The sequence below is a fragment of the Lineus longissimus genome, chromosome 14 (assembly GCF_910592395.1).
Source record: "Lineus longissimus chromosome 14, tnLinLong1.2, whole genome shotgun sequence".
Taxonomy (NCBI): Eukaryota; Metazoa; Nemertea; class Pilidiophora; order Heteronemertea; family Lineidae; genus Lineus; species Lineus longissimus.
The window spans coordinates 7022670-7045017 of NC_088321.1; the positions used below are offsets into that span (position 1 = coordinate 7022670).

Consider the following 22348-nt stretch of genomic DNA (forward strand, 5'->3'; position numbering starts at 1 on the left):
CGTAGTGAGTGTAATGGTTACGTGTGTATAAAGTGTAAACAAAATTCATATATCCATCATGTCCATCGAATCTGAAAAAATTTGTGCAGACCCATGACAATTCTGGTTCCGGTACAGTTTGTCGCATTCCATACGGGCCGCGCTTGCCGATCCTGCTTTCACGACGCACCGCAACCACAGTTACCATGATTCCCATTGTTTCCTTCCTCGTGACGCAATTATTTCATGACGTCATGAGCCATTGACCATTCACGCAAGTAGATTTATTCACACCGGCGCCACTGAAGTGCGGGTTTGGGACATCATGTATTTCAAAATCGTCTGCTAGGACATACAGGACAACGTCGGCAGAGACAGTTGTGACATTTCATTGCAGACAAAGAAAACGTCATCTTCTTCTCGATTTACGTAACTTCAAAAAAGTCAGTTTTATCACTACTAAATCCAGATCCAGTCACGTGATTTCTAGTAACTGCCAAACTCGACCCAGTGCCAGAACTGTGAAGTAATGATGTAGGTCACGTGGTCAGAGTGCAGGAGTTCCCTTACCGCCTGGCTATCCGATTTAGCATCTACCGTTCCGGAACGACATCAGCGCCTCCAGTGTCAAGATAATAAATTTGCCATTCTTGATTTTGGCGCCAAACGAATAAAAAAAACGCGTTAAAACAATTAAGAATATATCAGCTACAAAAATTCGTTATTAACTAACTGCTGAAGAAACATACACAAATATCTAGGCTAGCAGGTGGAAAATTCAATTATTATTTCACCACAAAGAGCTGCTTCTGTCCGCAGATATGAGACAGCTACCGGGGCGGGGACTATTTCTTATGGGGCCTTATTGTTCAGCGTCTCCAAGGAATTTCCCCCCAATGTACTGACTAAAACCTGTCACTTTCAGAGAACGGGGTTGGGGCTTTGGGGGTCTCATCCCCAAATGTACTGGCTAAATATGTCAGAAGGACGGGGTTTGGGGGGCTCCCCCATGTCAAACAGTTGTGGGAGTTGACTAGAGCTTGCTCTTTACATATTATAGGCCTAGTACATGCCCACCAATGCAGATTGAAGTCGGACCTCTCGGCTCTGGCTGTTGGGGCGCAGGACCCCGCCGCGAAGACCGATCAGCCGGTTGCGGCTGACGGGGAAAAGGTCACATAATTTAGGAGGAGAGACGATAACGACGAGGATGGATTTCTCTAATTTCTACTTTTTTTCGGACTTTTAAATATGGCATTTTGGCAGATCGTTGTGGATAGGGAGGAGGCTAGTATTGGATGAGCGGAAAGAGTGGATATCGTATTCTGGAGATATTGACGTCGTGTAGAGACATCGTTTTGGAGGGAGCATAAACGGACGTTTTTGTGCAGTGTTTGCCGTCACTATTTTCTCCCGCCGTGGCTCATGAAGGGAGGCCTCCCACCCGCGATTGTTTAGATCGTTCTATTCCACGGCCGTTAGACAACAATGTGCCTTAACAATTTATTTGATCACATGACTCCTGTGGAATCTCCGATCTGATTGGTTGATCTGCAAACATGACGCCTTCGTGGTAATTTGCATGATTTATGAAGTAATTTCCCTTGACCAACTTTGAACGCGTCGATTATGATAATAAAAGGGAGGGACCCAAATCGGAAGTGAATAATAATTAGGTCATGTGCCAGGAATGGTTACTGCGTAATCAATTTTTTGGGTACTTCGTCAACTGGCGGAGAAATTTGCTGATGCGCCAAATCCCGTGCGAGTTTCTTCGATATTTCGCCGGAAAATCAGTTTAAAACAGGTAAGATCGGTTCATATGCCAAGAATTCGTACATGGTAACGAAGAACCCATATCGAGGGACTCTTATGAACCAAGAATAGAAACTAGCAAGTCTTTAATATGTAAAGTCAAGAACTTAGTGAGCCCCCCTTTAGGTCGGGGGAGCTCCCCCGAACCCCCCTACGAGCATATGTTAAGTGCAAGCTCTAACAACTACAGCTGTTACAATGGGGGGACACCCCCCAAACCCCCCTCCGTCGACATAGGTTTTTACCAGTGCGTTGGGGGGAAGCTCCCCCCAAACCCCCCCGGTGAACAGTCAACTAGCCCTTCTGTGTCATCTCATACTGCTGGAGGGGGGGGGGTGCGATGGGACCATCCATATAGTTCCTTCCGACACATTTTTGTTTTGGTAATGTAATACATTGTGATTGACCTTATTCACGGGAATCGGGCGTTTCCAGTGATATACGACACAAATGGGTTGTCCTCATGCATTCACTTTCGAAACGCATTTTAAAATAGATGTTACGTCCTGTTAACCCTTAAACCGCCAGAGGCGACGATCGTCGACATAAGGGGGAAAGCGCCAGAGGCGACGATCGTCGACAGCAGACATTTAGTTCCACCTGTCTGCTAAGAGATGGCAGTGAGTGTGCATGTACGCTCTTTGGTACTTCGACAGTGATGCTTAGCACAAAATGGCATCGAACAAATTTCAAGTTTCTATACAAGCTTTTGAGTATTTTATCAAAAACTTGAAGCCCCATTTTCGCGGGAATGACGTCATCAGGAGTAATTAGCGCTGCTACGACTAATTAGACGGATGCTTCGACCAGGAATCGGATGGAAACGATGTATTTAGACCCAGACTTCATATTAAAATACCAAGGGAGGTATAAAAAGCTGATGGAGGTATGTTCTGGCCATATTTTTGTTGATTATGGGTATTTGCACTAATTAACCCCTAATTAGTAAATTTTGGCGGGAAATGTCACAAAAATCGACGGGAATTACCATTTGTATAAAATCATCAGTACATTCCATGGTGTTTGTAACAAAAATAACGTTGTTATTAATCATTTTCAAAAATGCTCGGTTAATTCGGCGCTCAGGGGTAATATGATTTTGTTAATTCGGCGCTTTAAGGGTTAATGGGGCACGTCATCATCGCGTACATTTTGGAAAAACTCCCTAACGAGACCGGAGCAGACGGCTGAAAGTAGTTTACTTATTGGCCGCTAGGGTACAGAATGTACGTCGCTCACCCGAATTTTTCACGCAACTATAGCTAAATAGAGCTAGTTCTAGTTTGTGATTCAATTTGATACTTCAGATTTGGGCAGTAGACCAATATAACTTAGTCGTCAGTGTGGTTTTAAGCTGGAAAAACGTATTTGTTTTTCTTAAAGTGCCTTTTTTGGACGGGTGTGTGCGATTGTTTTGTTTTTATGTCACGTGACCTCGATCATGTCGACACAAAATTGAAATAAACCACCCTTTTCTGTCATTATTTAGGACGGATATTTCTCTGATAAAAATATTAATATAATTGGCCAATTTCTTAGGCATATGATGTAGCGAATTCCCATGAAGATTTAAATTAATTTCAACCAATGGGATAGCAACCACCACCGGAAGATCGCGGAGAAATCGGTAAACTCAACGGAGTTAATTCAGAAAAATACCAAAAAAAATTGTTTGTAGGATATACAATCTCTCTTTATTTCTCATCATTCATTTACATTATCTACTCCCGCACACACGTGTATCTTAAGAGCCCCTCCTAAAGGGGGGCTTATAAACGTAAACAGAATGATGAAAAGGGAAAATTATATGGTAATTTCTCATCTTGGTGGTGTATGCTACAATGTGGAACCAACTACACGGCTCGTCGATGGTGTAGCAGGAGATTTGCTTGACCAACTTTGAAAATCGCGAGCCCGGGTCTCCTGGTCGTATTCCTTATTATATACCAAGCCACTTTGGTTACTCAACCCGCCGTTGGCGCGGTGGTCGGCAGGCTATTCATAGTAACAAGACCGAGGGATTTCTCCACGTAAAAATTACCTAGCTAACGGCCGTGATTCCAATACGGAGAACGTGAGTAACATTTTATTCATTGATTTATTTGGAGGCCGATGAGATCTTTGTGAACTTTGTTCGTGTACATATGTTGTCGTATTCGGAATCGTGTATATTCGTATTATTCTAAACCACGTGAATGGATTCTGGAAGGATCTATTCAATCATATCGTAAATGTGGAGCTCGCCAAGCCAGGATCGACAGCAAGTGGACTCATAGAGAATTGAAGAAACCAGGCTGTGGTAAGTTTGTGACATTTTAGTACTTTATAGATACAGTCCTCACATCGCCTTATTGTATGGGAGTAGGTATAGGCAGCTGCCAAGACAAAGCTGAGGAAAGTGTGAATCTGCACTAATTAGTAGAAACAATGGTCATCTTTCCATGATCGTCACTGAATAAATATTTTCTCAATTGTGAAATAAATCATACCTGTGCAATCGTCTTTTCTTTCTCTTGTTCATTGATACCCCATTTATATATTTATTCCATGTGAAACAGCAAAAAAAGCCATTTGAAAATGACCCGTTTCAGCCGGATAGGCCTTGTGCAGGCCTAAATCCGCATCAGATTTCACGCCGGTTTGGCACTGATTCTAAAATTTCGTAAAGCGCTGGCTTGGAATATCTCTATATAAAATGTATTGGCTACCATATTCTAGCATGTCCGACGAGCTTTCACCACATACCACATTGTCCGGGGGTTGGATATGAAGAAAGTTGAAAAATTAAATATTTTATAAAACCTCGAAATTCAACAGCAAAATAAGCATAGACCCCATTAAAATAATAAAGGAGAACTAGGTATCAAAATGTTCATTATGATCCCTAGATTTGGTATTTATTCAGTTATTCCCGGCGCCTTTGATTCCAAGGTAGCGCCAGACCATTGAAACTGGGGTACACTGCGAGACTGTGGTCAAAATGGCGTCGAGTGAACCGGGAGATCGCGGCTCGCTTTCCGACATTCCGGCCTCTCTAATTACAGAACTACGTTAGTACTATCTTTGTTAAAGCCATGATTTGATAGAGAAATGTATAAAGAACAAGACTATCTAACGCCTTTTTGAAAACTATTCCCCATATTTTCATATTTGGTGTGTTTTGACGAGATGTATTTTGAAAAATTCAAAGCACTCGCTAATCGCTGGTTTCAATTTTTTCACGGCCAAATTCAAGCATTCTGGAAACATAGTCTGCTAGATATATGAATAAGTATTCAACACAGCAAGGATTCTGAGTTATATATCGCTAGGATGACTTTAGACAACCTCTTTAAACAGCAGTGTTCGTTTGCGACCGGTGACATACTTCTCTGGTTACGTTTTGTATACGTTTTGAGTTTGGTCACGTGACGAAATAAACTTGCCTGATAGGTGGAAAGGCTCACAGACATGTAAACATTAGCACGTGGCTTTGTTGATGGATTTCTTTTCATGCTTTGAAGTGATTTTAGTAGTGTTTTTGAGATGGATTTCTTAATTGATACAATAAAGACAGCATGGATTTTGAAATAATTTATTTCAGTTCTCATATACACAAAGTGATGGCCTATTATTACCAGTATTTTGGCCATTACATTACAACGCACTTGTCCAGACCCCTAGTACTAGTAGACTTCTGGAGCCGTATTTTTTCTCCTTAATTACCTGGGTGCCGCCAAAGATTTCTTCTACTGTATTTGGTTTAGCAATACCTCTGCTGAATTTGATGTCTGTGGTCATGGGCTAAAGTGTTATTTTGGGGGGGGGGGCGTGCACCCCAAAAGTGATATTTTGAAGATGAAATTGTTAATAACTCCTTTCCTAGTCTAGATAGGGCAAAATGGACTACTCCAGTGGATTCAGCAGCCCATTTTACCTTAAGATAGAAATTTTCAGCCTATTTGAATGAAAATTAAAAATTTTCATTTTTTGTCATTTTTCGGCGTTTTGCTCCCGCGGTGCAAAATAGTGGCTGGGGACCATTTTTGGGTCCAATATCTTTCTTTAGGGCCTTTTCTAGGCTGTCAAAAAAAATGGGGCTACTGTGGGGGCCAATGTCAGTTGATATATGGAAGGAAAAGCCTGTAACACACCTAGAAGTTATTCTATGGGGGGTTCTAAATGGCTCCAGAGCAAAGTTGGTCTTCGGCAGCAATGGCCGAGGCTAAGTAAATTGCGTTCTAAAAAGGTCAATAATTTCAAAATTAGTGAAGTCACAGGCGTTTCCTTGCATTTATCCATACTAGGCAGTAGGTACGCCATGTTAAAGAAGATTCAGTGGTGTAGAAAGCTTAGTTTTTGATATATGGGGGGTCAAAAACCACTTTTTTGCTGTTTCCGAGGAGGGGGGGTACCCAAAATCCTGTAACCGGCCATATTTCAGAAACTACTTGAGATAATCAGTTGAAATTTTCAGGGTGTTTTTATCTTGGCAAAAGAAAATATTTGATACCAAAATCATGTGTTTTTATTCAATTTGAAAATTTGCTTGCCTATACCTAATGGGAGGTCAATTATAGCTGCGCCCAAAAAACTTGCCGCTGGCTGCATTGGGTACGGGGTGAGTTTTGATCAATCAATCATGCTTTCTGCCAGCTGTAGGCTAATACCGGAAGATGTTGGCTAGAGTAGAACACCGACCATCCGGCGAAGTAATTATAAAAACAAAAAAAGTGAAGGAACCTTTTCTGCCTGGGTGAGAAAACTTTGTAAAAATTATATACTTTCGATTGTCGGATGATCTATTTCCGGACATTGTCATTTCTCCGCTCTCGTCATAACCCCCTCCTCCTGCACGCGAGTCCAGCCCTTCTGATGACCAGACAAAAAATGCCATGAACTTCAGTGACCTGGGTGACCTTTTTTTAGCTGGTCGCAAATTGCGTTGTGTACTGGGGCACGTCATCGTGGGGGGGGGGGGTTCGGGAAGAAGTTTTGATGCAGTTCAGCCGACAAGAACTATCAGGGAAATAGAAACATACAAGTACCAGTCGTAGCGATCACATCAGATCACCATTATACTCATGTGATCCATCCGTACTGTAAACCCCTTAATTTACACAGGGTTTTTTTTTGCAGAATTTGCAAACAGCCTATATTCGCGAAAATAAAAATCGCGAAAAAAGTTTTAGATTCGAAAAACTGATCGAAATTTCAAAATCAACAAAAAAATAAAAGTCGTGGATATTTTTTTCAGAAATGTTGGCTGATTGGAAAAATAAAAAAGCACGAACATTTGTCTGTTGACAGTGTGCTGGTTGCTGCAACTCTCTCACGCAAATGACTCACTACAACACTGAAATGCGAATAATATACTTTATTCTTTTTTTCTATTTGTGATTTACCACCACCTTCGTATTCTACTTTTTGTTATAGATATGCACCACCAACATTGTAGCATTCATTCAATATAATACCATGTTCTAAATATAATAATATGCAGCAAACGACCTATTTCGTCCAATCAAAAGCGTGTACAGAGAATCACCGTATGTGTCATTTTGCTTCTTTGTGATATTTTCAACTGCTACTTTTTTACAATTGATTGCCGCGGCCAATATGGCATGTTTCACTTTATTTTACACCACCAGCATACAACAATCGTTGAGGTGATATAAAGATAACTTCCTTCATTATTACTTGCGAGCAAAAATCACAAGTAGGCCTACTGATGTTCTTACATTGTTTAAGGGCTTCATAATATACAATGTAGCTCTTTTCTGGAAGCACGGGAGGAACAGTGGATGAAGCTGCAGCCAGCTGACAGCGTCATTGCTCTGTTGCGCTCAGCAGAGTGAAAAATACATTGTCCATGTTGGCCACGGCATTCTACACTAAAGGGAGTAGACAGTATTGGGATGACAGTCTGAATAATCTCACCATTTGGGCAACCAAGAACAGAAATTCAGGAATCTACCTTGCCTACTATAAGGGGATGTTCGGCTAAGGGACCTGATTACCAAAATTTTTTTAGGGTATTTATAGTAGGAATTAAAAGATGAAATTTGCATGGATGGTACAAAAGACCGAACTCTAGATGATGAAAAAAGAAAATCTCGGCATATCTGTAATTAAGGATGGAAAACAATGAGGTTTCTAAAAAGTGGCAAAAAAGGTAGAAAACAGTAAGAAATTAAAAATATTAATATGAATATCTTTAGAATTCATTATAATCTGTACCCTGACAAAAAATTATTTTGATCCGAGATTGCCTTCATGCAGAAAATCGAGAAAAATCAAGAAAAAACGTCATATTGCTGGGTGTGTGTATTGCATGGAATAGCCATTTAAAATGACCAGCACAAAAGAATAAATGAACCAGTAATAACTTTGATAACACAGTCCTGTGGCCCTGTGTCTGTTTCATTAATTGACTAGTTTGGTTGAAGATTGATTTGGCTCTGTATGCATGCATTCCATAACCTCTTGATGACCAGGCGGTTAACCCTTTTTGCTCATGTGTGTCTCCAGCGCTGGTCAGAATTTATTCACCCCAATTTGAGTATATACTGTATGTTCAGCGAAGAAAAACTACATGCATATAGCGTTTGTGCAAGAATTGGATTGGCAAGGGTGTTTCCCATTCATATCGACTTTATGTGCAGGCAATTGGTACTTATATTATTAACTTGTGTTTTTTTTAAACATGTCAAAATGTACATCAGTTATCAGTACTCAATATTTGGTTCTTTTTTATGTTGGTGTTCTTGCTTTTTTAGTGGTATTGTCTTATTATTGAGTATAGAATAGGCCATCTACAATGTGATTTTTATGTGTGTGACAAGATCAAAGTAATTACATCATCAAGCCATACTCTGAACATGATGCCCAGTGGCAAAACCAAATTATATAAATCCCTCAACTTGATCATGATGTCATCACAATACCTCCCCCCACCCACCCCTTTTGTGTTGGTCATGGTTCATAAGCAATTTCTATAGTTGTTTTCCACTCTAATGACATTGGCTGTCCATGACTAAATGCCGTTTTTAGGCAGTGGGTTCATTTCTTGTTATGTAATAGTCCTTGTAATAGTGTTGGGGAATTTTACCTGTGTATTTCAGTAGTGCACAGTTGTTCTTCAAAGATGCCTGAAAACCAATGTGAACACTGTACCCATGTATTCACCCGATGGAGTCATTTGTTGACACATTCGTGTCCATTTAGAGTGAGTGCAGTGGATGCAGCTACCTTTCAAACTCTTGAAAGACCAAGCAACGTAAATAGTGTTAAGGATGCTTTGGGAGCCAATTCAATTTGTGAGCGACTTATTATTTGTCAGGCCGGCAAACTTGCCGTACCAGGAGTGTGGCCATTTGTGTTTATACCCGGCAGAATAAATGCAACAGCTTATCTGAAGCTAAAGGAGCTAGCAGCTATCAATCCCCATCAGGAGTTGCACACAATTCTCAAAAACAATGGCACCATAACTTATAATGCATACCTGAAAATTCATGACATTTCCTCTAATACTGATTATACTATATGTCCGCCATGGACTCTACCACCAGGAGGATGTCAATATTCGTCTAGTATTAGTGGAAATATGGTAACAATTGTGCAAAGCTCGGTGAGTATGCAGGTTTTGCGAAAACTAGGTTACTTTGCCACAGCAGTTTTACTGCATGATCTATTACAAATACTCATCCTAGTCTTCACTCCGACATTGTGTGATGTTTACTGGGTAGATACTTAAACCCATAGCCTATAGGACCAGGTTCGCGTCATCATGGTTCTCACCACCTGGGATGATGTTGCATTGTGCCTTTTGGCGGTTTCAGTCATTTTTGACATGCTCAGCCGGATAGGTGGCGCTTTGTGAAAAATGTACTTTTGGCTTTTGGATATAGACGAAGTGATTTGCAATTTGAATGAGAAATACCATTTCTATTTCATTTGACCTACTTTACAAGGTCACAGAGGTCAAATAGCGTTAATTGGCCATTTTTAGCTCAGCTGACAAAGTCAGCGGAGCTAGTAGAATAGCTGTTCAAATGGTGTCCGTCCTGCAATCCATCCATCTAGGGACCCATCTGTGGACAAAATTGGACATTTCTGATTGGGAAGGCCTAGCCACTTCGTTGACGGTGCTAAATTAGGAGTTGCCCAAGGTGAACTCAAAAAACGAAAAATCAGCGCGATCCGACCTGTATTAAGAGAATGAGGTCATTTCGCGTGTAGATTTCTTTCCCTTTTTACCTCGGTCCACAGAGCAAATATTGTTTTCAAATGTGGCTGAATATTTTTTAATATTTTTTCATTTTTTACTTTTAATGGAATTAATATGGTTTTCACCGCCAGTTGGCGCTGCAGGCACATTGACTGAATTTTGGCGATTTCAAATTTGGCGGTGGCTCAACTTTTTGCAAGCAGTGCCGCTGATTGGCCGATCGAAAGAAGAGATGCCACCATTTAAAAATGGCGGTAGTCGCTGCTTCAATGAAGATGAGTGAACTTTCTCATGTTCAATCGGTTGATACTCTTTTAATCAACATGACCATGTACCTGAAATTTGTTTAGGTACTGAAAAGAGTCTATATAATTCAGATTTATCGATAGTTTTTTATAATATTGCGGAAATTTTGTGCACAAATTAGCGAAAGTTGGTGCTCGTCTCATGTCATTTTAGAGCGAGAAATTTGTTTCCGTCGATCTCTACCACTGAAAAATCGCTTGCATAGCTTCGAATTTTTGTGAAAATAAGTATCTAAACTTGGTTTCAAATAGTCTAGAGAGTTACCTTTGTGGTGATACATATGGTATGTGATAAATATTTGTGGAATTTGTGAAATTCGGTTTTCAAACGTGCCGATGATGCAAGCGATTTCGCGTGAATTTTGCAAGTCCTGATATGTCGACCGGGTGTCAAAAATCACTCGCCTAAATTCAATTCAAAGATCAAAAATAATATCTGAACTTAGTTTCAAATAGCCTACGCAATTATCATTTCGGTGATATATAATGCATGCATGTAATAATTGATTAATCTGCCTAAAACGCGCTATTAAAACGGCGAAAGATCGTGATAAACACTCTGGTGGCGGTCGCACTAAATAACGACCGGTAGGGCCCGGCGTCTGGCGGAGAAAAAAAGGTAGCGGCCGGAGGTTGAAACGGGATTTTTATGCACTTTTAACTGTATATATATGTTGTTTGGATGTATTTCTAACAGTTCTGTAACTTTGATGACCAAGCTTGCGCCCAAAGTTGGTGAAATTGATGCTTGTTTATTGACTGCGCTAGGGACCGGAGAATCCGCCGTCGGCCATTTTGGCTACGGTCCCTGAGTTGTTGTGGTTGGCAATTTTGCAACAAATTTCGCCATTTAGGCTACGTTTGTTTACAATTATTTTGAAAGTCACATTATGACATCGTAGTATGAATTCCACTGCAGTTTCATTACGCAGCAATGCTCATGTTTTTGGTTTGCAATCCTGTACTGTCTGTACACTGCGCTGTGCATGGCTGTACTGTAGCTGTAAAAAAGACAAAAAACATAGCCTAGCCCTATAGGACAGGCTTAGAGTATAACTCAACAAACAGGCCCTCATGATTCATTTGATGGACACCTTATTTGATAGTACCTCATCATTAAGTCCACTAGATCCTGTTCTGTCACATGTCGTAGACGATAGACAATTTTCAAAATGTAGTACACCACTCGCTCATCTTTAAGCCCAGCTCTCGGCTCACATCATGTGGGCACGGTTGGCTGTTGAGTGTTATGGTTCAGTCTGTGAGACTAATTTAAAGAGGTTACACTTTTATTTTGAATTGGAAAACAGCCCACAGGACTGACTTTTCACTGAGTAATAAGTGTGCCCTTCGAAGGTAAAGTCTCTTTCTGGATTTGCTTCCATAGATGCCTTGTTCAGGATATCATCTGACCGATGCCTGATCAAGCACAGACTGTATCCGGTGGTGTACATTTCCCCGTCTATGTCACCCTTTTTTATTCAGTCAGTGTTAATTTCTCTTCTCTTTTTTTACAGATTAACTGTTGTTGGTTATTGCAAGAGGAGTCGTTGGCACATTTCAAGTCCAGGAAAGCACTTGCTGTTCCCACATTCAGAGTGAGGTGTGCTTACTCGTTTTACTGCTTTCCATTCCCGGAGAGCGTTATCAAATATCTGCTGCAAGGCAACAAATATGCCGCAAGGCGCTTCAAATATCTGCCGAAAGGCATCAAATATCTGCCGCACCAATAAAGTTCATTTTGTTAACCAACTCTTTATCTTCTTTTCTTCACATACAAAAAAGACCGTCCCAAACATTTGGCTGCATCCACTTCATCAATGTCCAGACAACAGTCGGTTCATTTGACCATTGTAAAGCACCAGGCCCCACCTCACAAAATACACTGTAATAATTATGTACCTTGTGTCCATGTGCATGTTATTAGTTCCACCTACGCTGCATGAAGACAAGGACTCCACTCTTTGACGTCACCACACAACTCCTTGACGTCATCACACACCCCACTACTGCAACGGCAATAGAAATGACTTTACGTCATAATACCAGGGTGACGTCAACTCAGTACTTCAGCATGCACTGATATAGCAAGAAGGTCTTTCGCATCAGCACTTCTGCGTGCTAGACGTTATAGCTTCACGTTGCCTCATAATAACGTTACCGACACACACTTGGCCCTTGCCGTCACCTATCCATTTCAGCTGAGCGCCAGGCCCTTGGGCCTCTTGTTACTAAAAATCTGCCCTGTGACATTTGAACCTTTCACTGCGTTTGGAAATAAGGTCGATTTCTTGGCCAATTTCTTGTATTGAAGGAGGGTAAACATCTGATTTTGGCGGGAATGCAAGGGAAAGAGCAAATGTCCCAGGGCAGATTTTTAGTAAATTCAGCACTGTCTACCATGAACAGAAAGAGAAATCACTAATCCTTCACACGTCCCCCCAATAATGATTGGAAATATTTACCCCTAGAGTTGTTGAATATGACAACCCTGTCTATAGCATTTCCATTACTATGAGACCAAGGGTTGTCATATTTGACAGCACTGTTGAATATTCACTTTTGCCGAACTGATATTGTTTGAAGACAATAACTCATTATACAATTATTTAGCCAAAAATAATTATCCTGGATGTATTAACCTTTTATTTACCCACCCTGTAGTATGCTTCTTTCTATTTTAAACAAGATACAGCCACACTCACAACCCGGACATCTTGGAGCATCACAGCATAGCCAGGATATTTCAGCTGAGGATAGTACAAGTTCACATGGAGACTCAAGCGATGAGGAATACGGTTATCTGGATTTTTCAGATGAAGAAGATGATATTCAGGGGTGTTCTGAATCGAATGTTCAGAGCAGTGCAGGACAAAATGGACAGAGTGGATATACATATAAACAAACTGATAGTCATTATGATGAAGTGTATGAGAGGCATCAGTGGCCAAAAGAAAGACGGGAAAGTAAAAACTGTTTCCGTCATCCATGGATGTTGCAGGAAGGCCAACTTCAGAACTGTTCAGGACTAAGGGTCAGAGATTTCTAGAATCTTGTATGGCTACAGAGAGATACCGTTCACAGAGACTCGGGATTAGATATTTCTGCACGTGTGTTGCTGTATAGGTATAGAATGAGGTCAAACGTTGACTTCATTGACATTTCGGCCACCTTCCAAGTCGCTGCATCAACTGCGCACGACATCTTCTGGTCACAATTGACCTATCATCTTTTCCAAAATAGTCATATACCAAATCTCTTCTGGTCTCCATCAACCACAACAACCGAAAAAGATAAGTTTTTTCAAAGTGTTCAACAAGCAGAGTCGCCATACCACAGGGAGTTGCTATCGTATATGGATGACCCAACAGGACGACACCGTAGCCCAGTAGGAATTTCCCTTGATTCCAAGAAGGTGCGGGTGCCAAATTCCATGGATTACGATAATCAGAAAGCTTCTTATTACCCAAAGAAGGGTGGTCATTGTGTCACATTTACCTCATTAGTCAGCACAACAGGGCATGTTTTGTTGACAACGCCAATAGCTGCAGCAGCAACTCCAAGATGTGGTGACAGCCAATTGGCAGGCCTCGAAATTGCCCGTGAGTCACACCAGAATACAGGGGATCATGGGATGACGTCCCTCTTGAAAGGCACAGATCGTTACTTTGTTGTCCTTGCTGTAGATAAAGGGTACATCTTCGTTCCTCATAATGTCAACCTGAACAACATTCAGAACTTCCAAGAGTGGTGTAAGACAAATGGATGCTTTGTAATATGGCCCAGTGATGGAGATGAACAAATCCTGCAAGTACGAAATAATAACATTCAATTCGTGGACTGTCCTGGGGATCCCATTCTGACAAAGAATAGTCGAGCCATTGTTGGAAAGCTGCGTGCAGGTGTTGAGCAATTTCATGGGGCCATGAGGCAGGAGAAGATCTTTACCACAGTGCCATATCAGTTTCTGCTACCCCTTGGAGAATCATTTTGCCAGAAGTATCACATTCCCTTGGTTTATGCGAACAGCCCTCGCTTGTCTTTAATATGGCTAGCCAGTGTGAACGTGTACAACCAATTCCATAGGAAATTCAGCTTGAAATTCGTCAGCAACCAGGAACAGATACGACTAGCGCAATTGGTGAAACTTCGGCTGAATCAAACAAGTTTCTTGCACGATCTTGACATTCAGTGGCCAGTAAATATCACTGACATTCCGAGGTCAAATGCTGCTTCCAGCGGCTGGAGTACGATAACAATGAGTGGAACTGGGACTCTCAGAAATCAGCTGAATCTCCCCACAGTCGATGCGCAGGAACGGGATAGCTTTTATGAATTGCCATTGGGTCCATTCCTGTTCAAAAGAGCTCTGTCCTATATCACACACCTGCGGCAGCTGGAGCTAGACATCCCTCCGATTCTTGACAGTTTTGAAGACATCAGTGACCTCTGGGATGCAATGCGCGAGCCTCCTTCTACAACTGTTGTTTACTACAGAACACTGGCAAATGAACCCCAGGGATGGGATGAACAGCGCTATTTCCAATGGCCAGTCTCTGGTGGAATTAAAATCATTACAGCAAAGATGCCATCAGCAAATCGATCAAACCGTAACACTACAAATCTCAAACGCCCACTGTTGGTCTTCGCTGATGTTCCAAACAATTACCTGGGTTTCACAGGACCTCTAATGAAACTTGTGGGCTGGAATTGCAGCTCGGCAGCTGGAAGCGATCTAGGATCACGCATCCTTGTATCTGACGCCCATGTACTAGCCTTACTGATCATAATATGTGGAAATCTACCACACAGGCCAGTGATCAGACTATGTCACATGAGTGATCCGAAGTTGCCTCTCTCACTACAGCCAAGTTATGCTGGGCCACAGATTTGTAGACAAGTGAGCGTAAATTCTGCAAATAGTCAACATCAGTCCACAGTGCAACTTGGGGCGAGCACTTCAGTAGCAGACAGTCGATCTTGCAGTGCACAGACCCAATCACCACCAATCACAACCAGGATACCAACAGTGTCACCTGGTACTTCCTCAGCCAGTCGATCTTGCAGTGCACAGACCCAATCACCACCAATCACAACCAGGATACCAACAGTGTCACCTGGTACTTCCTCAGCTGCATCTACTTCTGGATTTCTTGGCCTAACAAATGACGGTAACATATGCTACAGCATTGCTGTTAGTCAATGTTTAAAGCATGTGGGCTTACATGACAACATTCGAGGAACAAGTGCACTTGATAATATTTTTATGAACACCTGCCAGAGAATTGGGGGTGAGGAGTTCTCGCTCATTCCTCTAATCCGTGCAGTCAATGCAACAATGCAAGGAGCAGGATTCAGAATCCCACTGTATAATGACGCCGGAGAATTTCTAATGGAACTTCTGCAGAAACTGCACATAAACGAGGGTTTCCTCACCTCTTGGCCTGCAGAACTGGTGTGTCCTTCCGGGCATGTGTCACAGAAAATGGTCGGTGCCGATAATTTCAGCATCCGACTTAATGTTCCACAAGGAAATCGTGCTTCGCTGCAACATATGTATGAACATTATTTTGAAGAGGCAGCACCAGTTCCACTGATATGTGAGACACCAGTTAGAAATAGATTATGCGCTCAAAGTGGCATCGGATTACAAGTATGCAGGCAAGGACAGGTGTCAATTATAGAACTAAACAGACGCCTCGATCTGTTATCCAACACAAAGTGTACTACTAGTATCTCTGCTCCAACTTCAGAAGTTTTCACTAACCAAACAGCAATGGCAGTGCTATGCCATTCAGGAAAGTCCTGTGACATCGGTCACTGGTTATGTTTCCTAAAAGACACGAGACAGGATTGGTGGAAGCTAGATGATAGCCAGCGGCCAGTTAAAGTTTCACCCTGGGAGACCCAGGGCAATCTACTTACAATAAATGCGATATTCTTTCGCTAGAATAGGCAGCATTAGAACCAAGCTTAAATTTGTACATACTTTGAAATGTTTCAAACAATTTAGCCTAGAACAACTCTGGTCTCAGGACAATAGGCTAACATTTTGTAAATACGTAAATGCTCAGAGATGAAGTGACTTCCCCGTGAAGAGAAACAGTTAAAGCATGGATGTCATGAAATGGCAAACGCCGGTATCAACCAGTTGACGAGATTACCCGAGAAGGGAAAGAGTTGAAGGACAATCGTAATATGTATTGTTCACCTGTGTCATGAACGAGTTAGTCGTGAAATGGCGATTGCTGGTATCAACAAGTTGACGAGATTACCGGAGAAGAAAAAGAGTTGAAGGACAATCGTAATATGTATTGTTCACTTGAGTCATCGAGCGGCCAGCGGGAAAGAGTTTGTCGTGAAATGGCAATTGCTGGTATCATCCAGTTGACGAGATTACCCGAGAAGAGAAAGAGTTGAAGAGAGACATTTGAAGGACAGTACTAATATTGTTCACTTGGTCATTGAGCTTATCAAATGGGGGAGCAGATGACGAGGTGAAGTGACTTGGCTAAGGATAGAAACAGCTGTGTTGTGTTGCCAACACAGTTAGAACATGCTACTAGATAATATGTGTTACCCTCCCAACAACTAGTTGGAATATCAAATGGATAATGCTCTGTTACCTTTACAACGACTAGTTGGAATATTGAATGGATAATCCTCTGTTACCTTGACAACAGCTAGTTGGAATATAGAATGGATAATCCTCTGTTACCTTGACAACAACCAGTTGGAATATTGAATGGATAATCCTCTTTTAGCTTGACAACAACTAGTTGAAATATCAAATGGATAATGCTCTGTTGCCTGGACAACAACTAGTTTGAATATGGAATGGATAATGCACTGTTACCTTGACAATGACTAGTTGGAATATCAAATGGATAATGCTCTGTTGCCTTGAAAACAACTAGTTGGAATATCGAATGGATAATCCTCTGTTACCTTCCCAACAAATAGTTAGAATACGGAATGTATAATGCTCTGTTACCTTGACAACGCACCTAGTTGGGATATATCAAATGGATAATACTCTGTTACCTTGACAACAACCTTTGGGAATATCAAATAGATAATGTTCTGTGTTAGCTTTAGAACAAACCTGAGGAATATTTAAATGGATAATACTCTGTGTTAGTGGGTAGTTCAACGATTTCGTTCCCCAGGATAGGAGCTACACTCATGAAAACTGAGGTAAGGTGTATTTAAGTAATTCTATAGCACTGTGTTTTAGATTGTATGGAAATGATGCACAAACTGTATTCAATCCACCACCAAATTAACTATCAGAAATGAATCTGAGTGCGTGGTAAGAAGTTGAGCTTACGGACCATCTCAAAAGTATTTTGAAGCCAAAATGACTATTAAGTTACTTAGTGTTTGGTCTGACCCCCTCCCTCCCTCAAACACTATTTAAAAAACATAATATCAACCATGTCAACCAACTATCCATGGGTCATACAAGGTGAATCGCTATTAAAAAACTTACTTTTTCTTTCGTGAATAAAGACTACGGTATGTATCTGTGAAACTAATGTCTTCCCTTGGGGTCCAAGCCTGATTTTTCCCAACATCGTTTGGATGAAGCCAAAGATAAATGCCCATGTAGTCTACTCTTATACAGCCATTGCTCAGATTCAATACCACTACCTGTTGCACACAGTTTATGAATTCGTCGCCAGTGTTTGGAAGATTTGGGTTGTGTTTCTTTTATGATTTTCAAGTTCAAAACAAGTGAAGCCAAAAGTAATAAAAAATACTAAGTGGCGATGTCAAACATTAAAAACACCATCCCCTGACTAACTGACTTAAGTCTTTTTAGTTTCAAAATACTTTTCAAATGGTCCCTGATGGGGGGGGGGGGGGGATAAGCACTGGTATTGGCTGCAATCTTTACAACAGCAAATGTTCCCACTGTGACTTTATCAATGAACATGAATGCTTCTGTAGATTTCAAGAAAATATTGCATATTAAAAGGCAAGTAATAATTCCGAAATGATTGTTAGGTTTACATATTGTATCCGCAGACTTTAATAATTTATTTTGAATTCTGGCATTTTTTTACAATCTCATGACAGATGAGTTCATGGGTACATAGTACATGAACTAGCTATGTACTATTTACATGCATCTGCATGTATGGCTTTCTGTATTGAAATACTGTAATTATGACACAATGTAAATCCCGGTAGTAAATCTTTACAATTGTATATCTAGATCCAATACAAAATGCACTTCAAATTAATGTCCCTCTAAATATGAGGCCCCACACGGGCAACCAGGAAATTATGAATGCGAAAATTTATGAATGCGAAACTGGCCTTTGAAGTCTGCGGATAGAGTATTTCCTGATTTTATTGTGATCGCAGTCTGCATGGTTCTGAAGACCCAACTGGCCGGGTTTACATAGAGCTACACGGTTTACGGACAAGCCACTGAACAATGACTTCACATGACCATCACCATGAATCCACTGTTCACCAGCATGTCTGTAATACTGTGTTGCTGTATGTACGTACACCCGGCCCCGTATACCGTGTCCCCGAATGTAAACCAAGCCCTGTATACCATGTCGCTGAATGTAAACCCGGCCCTGTATACTGTGTTGCATGTAAGCCCCATGTTGATGTATGTAAATCCGGCCCTGTATACCATGTCGCTGTATGTATGCGGGATGAAAACCCAGCCTTAAGAACACATTTAATTGAAGTGTTCAACTGTTGCATTGGATATTATTCATCAGGCCTAACAGAATAAGATATGATCCACCATGTGCATGTCGCACAGAAGATGAGCGTCAAGGACACTTGGAGATGGAAGAAATTGATGTATGGTAGGCCTACTCAGATTTCACAGAAGTCTGCCTCAACCTGGGTCGTTTACTTCTTTTTGGAGGGGGGGTCGGGTAACCGGAAACAGCATTTATTCTGTTAGGTCTTAGAACAGTTGAGGACAGACCTCATCCTTAAACACAGTCTTCTACCTAAAAAATCATGCCTAATGCCTGCCACACACGGTACATTTTCATCGTATAGGAATTGGATAGGAAAAACTGGCAACGTGTCTGTCAGGAAACATTGTTCAATTTTTATCGTAAAGGAAAAAAAACTCCACAAATAGGTTCTGTCCTATTCATTTCGTTCAAAAAATGCTATGCGAAATAATTAATTTGACCGTTTAAGCTGGGGCTACATTTTTATGTCAAATTGACCTTTCGGGCCGGCGATCATCGACTACAATGCTTTATAGGTACCCGGTATCTGGTTTGTAAAGGGTTAACAATACTAAAAAAAATTATGACCCCACCATACACGATACATTACTTGATTGTTCAAAATATTTCCTAAAAAAATATTGATATATATTTTACATCCAACCGATTCTCATGGAAAATCATAGGAAATATTTTAAAGGAAAATAGTATATCGTGTATGGCGGTCACAGGGTTAAATACGATTTCAACTTCTTTATAAGCTTTAAGAAATATTTCCACAGCGGCCAAGGCCATCATATTTATGACCCCTTGTATATGGGACAAAAAAAGGCATTCTTTTAACACAAAAACATACTCATGGTTAGAATGGGTTTAAAATGCCCAATTATTCATTGTTGGGGCAAAGAAAGGTGAGATTAACATGTTATATTATAGTATGTTATTTCATTACAAAGAAGATAAAGATTGGGAGCAGGATCAAAATATCACCATTTATTAAGGAATTTCTCTGTACTTCAATTACAAATTACATGTAGATCGTAAAAATCAAATGATTTTAACAAATGTCTAATATTATTATCTTGCTGGGACAGAATGGGTTAACTTCTTCCAGTTGGTAAAGTTGACAGTCACTTAACAATTGAACTACTCAATTACAGCATTTATAAAGCTTATTGAAATAGATTCATGTCTGGCAAATAATGCCTCACGGTGTTGTGGTTTTCTATTGTTAGTTAAGTTCAATATGGCTATTCCATGCAATACACACACCCAGCAATATGACGTTTTTTCTTGATTTTTCTCGATTTTCTGCATGAAGGCAATCTCGGATCAAAATAATTTTTTGTCAGGGTACAGATTATAATGAATTCTAAAGATATTCATATTAATATTTTTAATTTCTTACTGTTTTCTACCTTTTTTGCCACTTTTTAGAAACCTCATTGTTTTCCATCCTTAATTACAGATATGCCGAGATTTTCTTTTTTCATCATCTAGAGTTCGGTCTTTTGTACCATCCATGCAAATTTCATCTTTTAATTCCTACTATAAATACCCTAAAAAAATTTTGGTAATCAGGTCCCTTAGCCGAACATCCCCTTTAAGTGGGCAAGGTAGCCGACTGGTTATATAACATTGATATACCACAGGGGCACGCTTTATATGTGGGAAATCAGTAAAGCTAGCAGGAATAAGCATGAAAGCAAAGATATAACATTTAACTCGCGTGTCCCGAAGGCATTAGAAAAATATTTCTATATTCTTGTTTGAATTCAGGGGCCGATTTTAGATCACTGTTGACTTATGATGTGTACCCCTGTGTGATAAATGTTAGCCTTTTTGTTCGAGGTGACATACAAGCAAAACAGAAAGGGTCAGAAATGTCGTTTTCCGGATTTTATCCTGTAAATCGGCGACAAATTTATCATATACCCCATGTGCACTGATCCGGCAGACAAAACATAGAAACAAATGATGTTCTACGGCCTGCGGTCTGGAGCTTTCATGCTGATCCGGCGACTCGGACCGGTCTCTCTGTGGGTTTTCTTATTTTACCAACCTGAGGATGAATACATTCTTTGTTTAAGCCAGTACGGCTGTGTTGTACAGCTATAACATGCTAGAATTGATTAATCATGAGTCATTTTGTTTTGGATCAAGATGTTTCGTTATGCACCATGTATTTTGTTTTGTTTTCACAAATTTTCAGGAAAATGGCTGATATTGTAACCGAAAAGTCGTTTTACTTGTTTGTCTCCTCCAATCAACTTTATCACTTATGAAATAATATATGAGCTGATTCGGACTGCATTTGCGGTTCTTTATACGTCTTTTCTATTAATTTTGTCTTTGAGTTTGAACATGGACAAATGTGCCAATTGACCAAACAATTGGCTTTGACTCTCGCGTGATCGGGTGTGGACTGAAATAATCAGCTAATTATGATCAATTTAGCTTGTTTCGGCGCTTTTCAAACTACATGATTGTATATGATTGACAACCGAGCTAATCAACAATTGACACTGAATATACCTTCGAGCAGGACTTATGTCACCTAAAATCTAGGTTATCTGTTTATTTAGCAACTCTCAGTTCATGCAAGAAAACAGATTACAAATACGCATGCACCAAATATTGTTGTTACCCTCTAACACGTCGTTCTACGTTTGGTTTGCCTCCTCCCCCCCCAAAAAAATAGCTGGAAGCCAAGTGGCGAATCCAGTGCTCTAGATCCAGGTCTTCCCCAACCCCAACCGTTGGGTGCCGTGCTAAAATGGATTCATCATCCATGAATGCTCAAAATAAAGGTTTAATTGAACATGCATAATGTGGTCAAATGATTTTTTTTTTTCATTTTCCATTTTGAAAAACCACGACGAGATTGATGCAATAGGAGACAAGGGAGACAAGTTATGGAACTGACACCAAACTGGAGGTATTGCATTGGTTGTCTCACCGAACCCGAGGCGTAGTCGAGGTGTTGGCCAACAATTTAGCGCCACCTAGGCGGTTTATGTGAGACGATCAATACCGACAGTGAGGTATCAATTTCTATTCTAAAACATCTCAAATTAAAGACCAAAAAGTGGTTGTAAGTGTTTCTTGACTGCTGCCATATTTTGCACCTTATACCCAAGCGGTCGTGGTTGCCGAACCATAACTGCTGAATTCAAAACGAGGCTTCATTGGCACATGGTGCGTTTACACTGTAAACGGTGGTTCATTATAAAGTTAATTATTGGCCCTGTCAGCTGGTATTGACGCCAGTAGACCAGGGCCAGGTTGTTCAAAAGCACATAAGTCATGCACACAAACACTTG

The 22348-nt window shown here is 40.7% G+C and overlaps 1 protein-coding gene across 10 annotated transcripts in view; it reads left to right on the forward strand.

Annotated features, from left to right (window-relative positions):
- The first annotated feature begins 1416 nt into the window (after positions 1-1416).
- The window catches only part of LOC135498617 (uncharacterized), a 138978-nt gene continuing 118046 nt past the window's right edge, over positions 1417-22348 (forward strand). For 7 of the 10 annotated variants that reach the window (XM_064788958.1, XM_064788956.1, XM_064788959.1 and 4 more), the window contains exon 1: positions 2163-4093. The gene's annotated coding sequence lies outside the window, so the exon portion shown is untranslated. Of the gene's footprint in view, positions 1553-2161; positions 4094-22348 lie in introns of those variants that run through there. The other 3 variants (XM_064788965.1, XM_064788967.1, XM_064788969.1) reach the window with 3 other exon arrangements.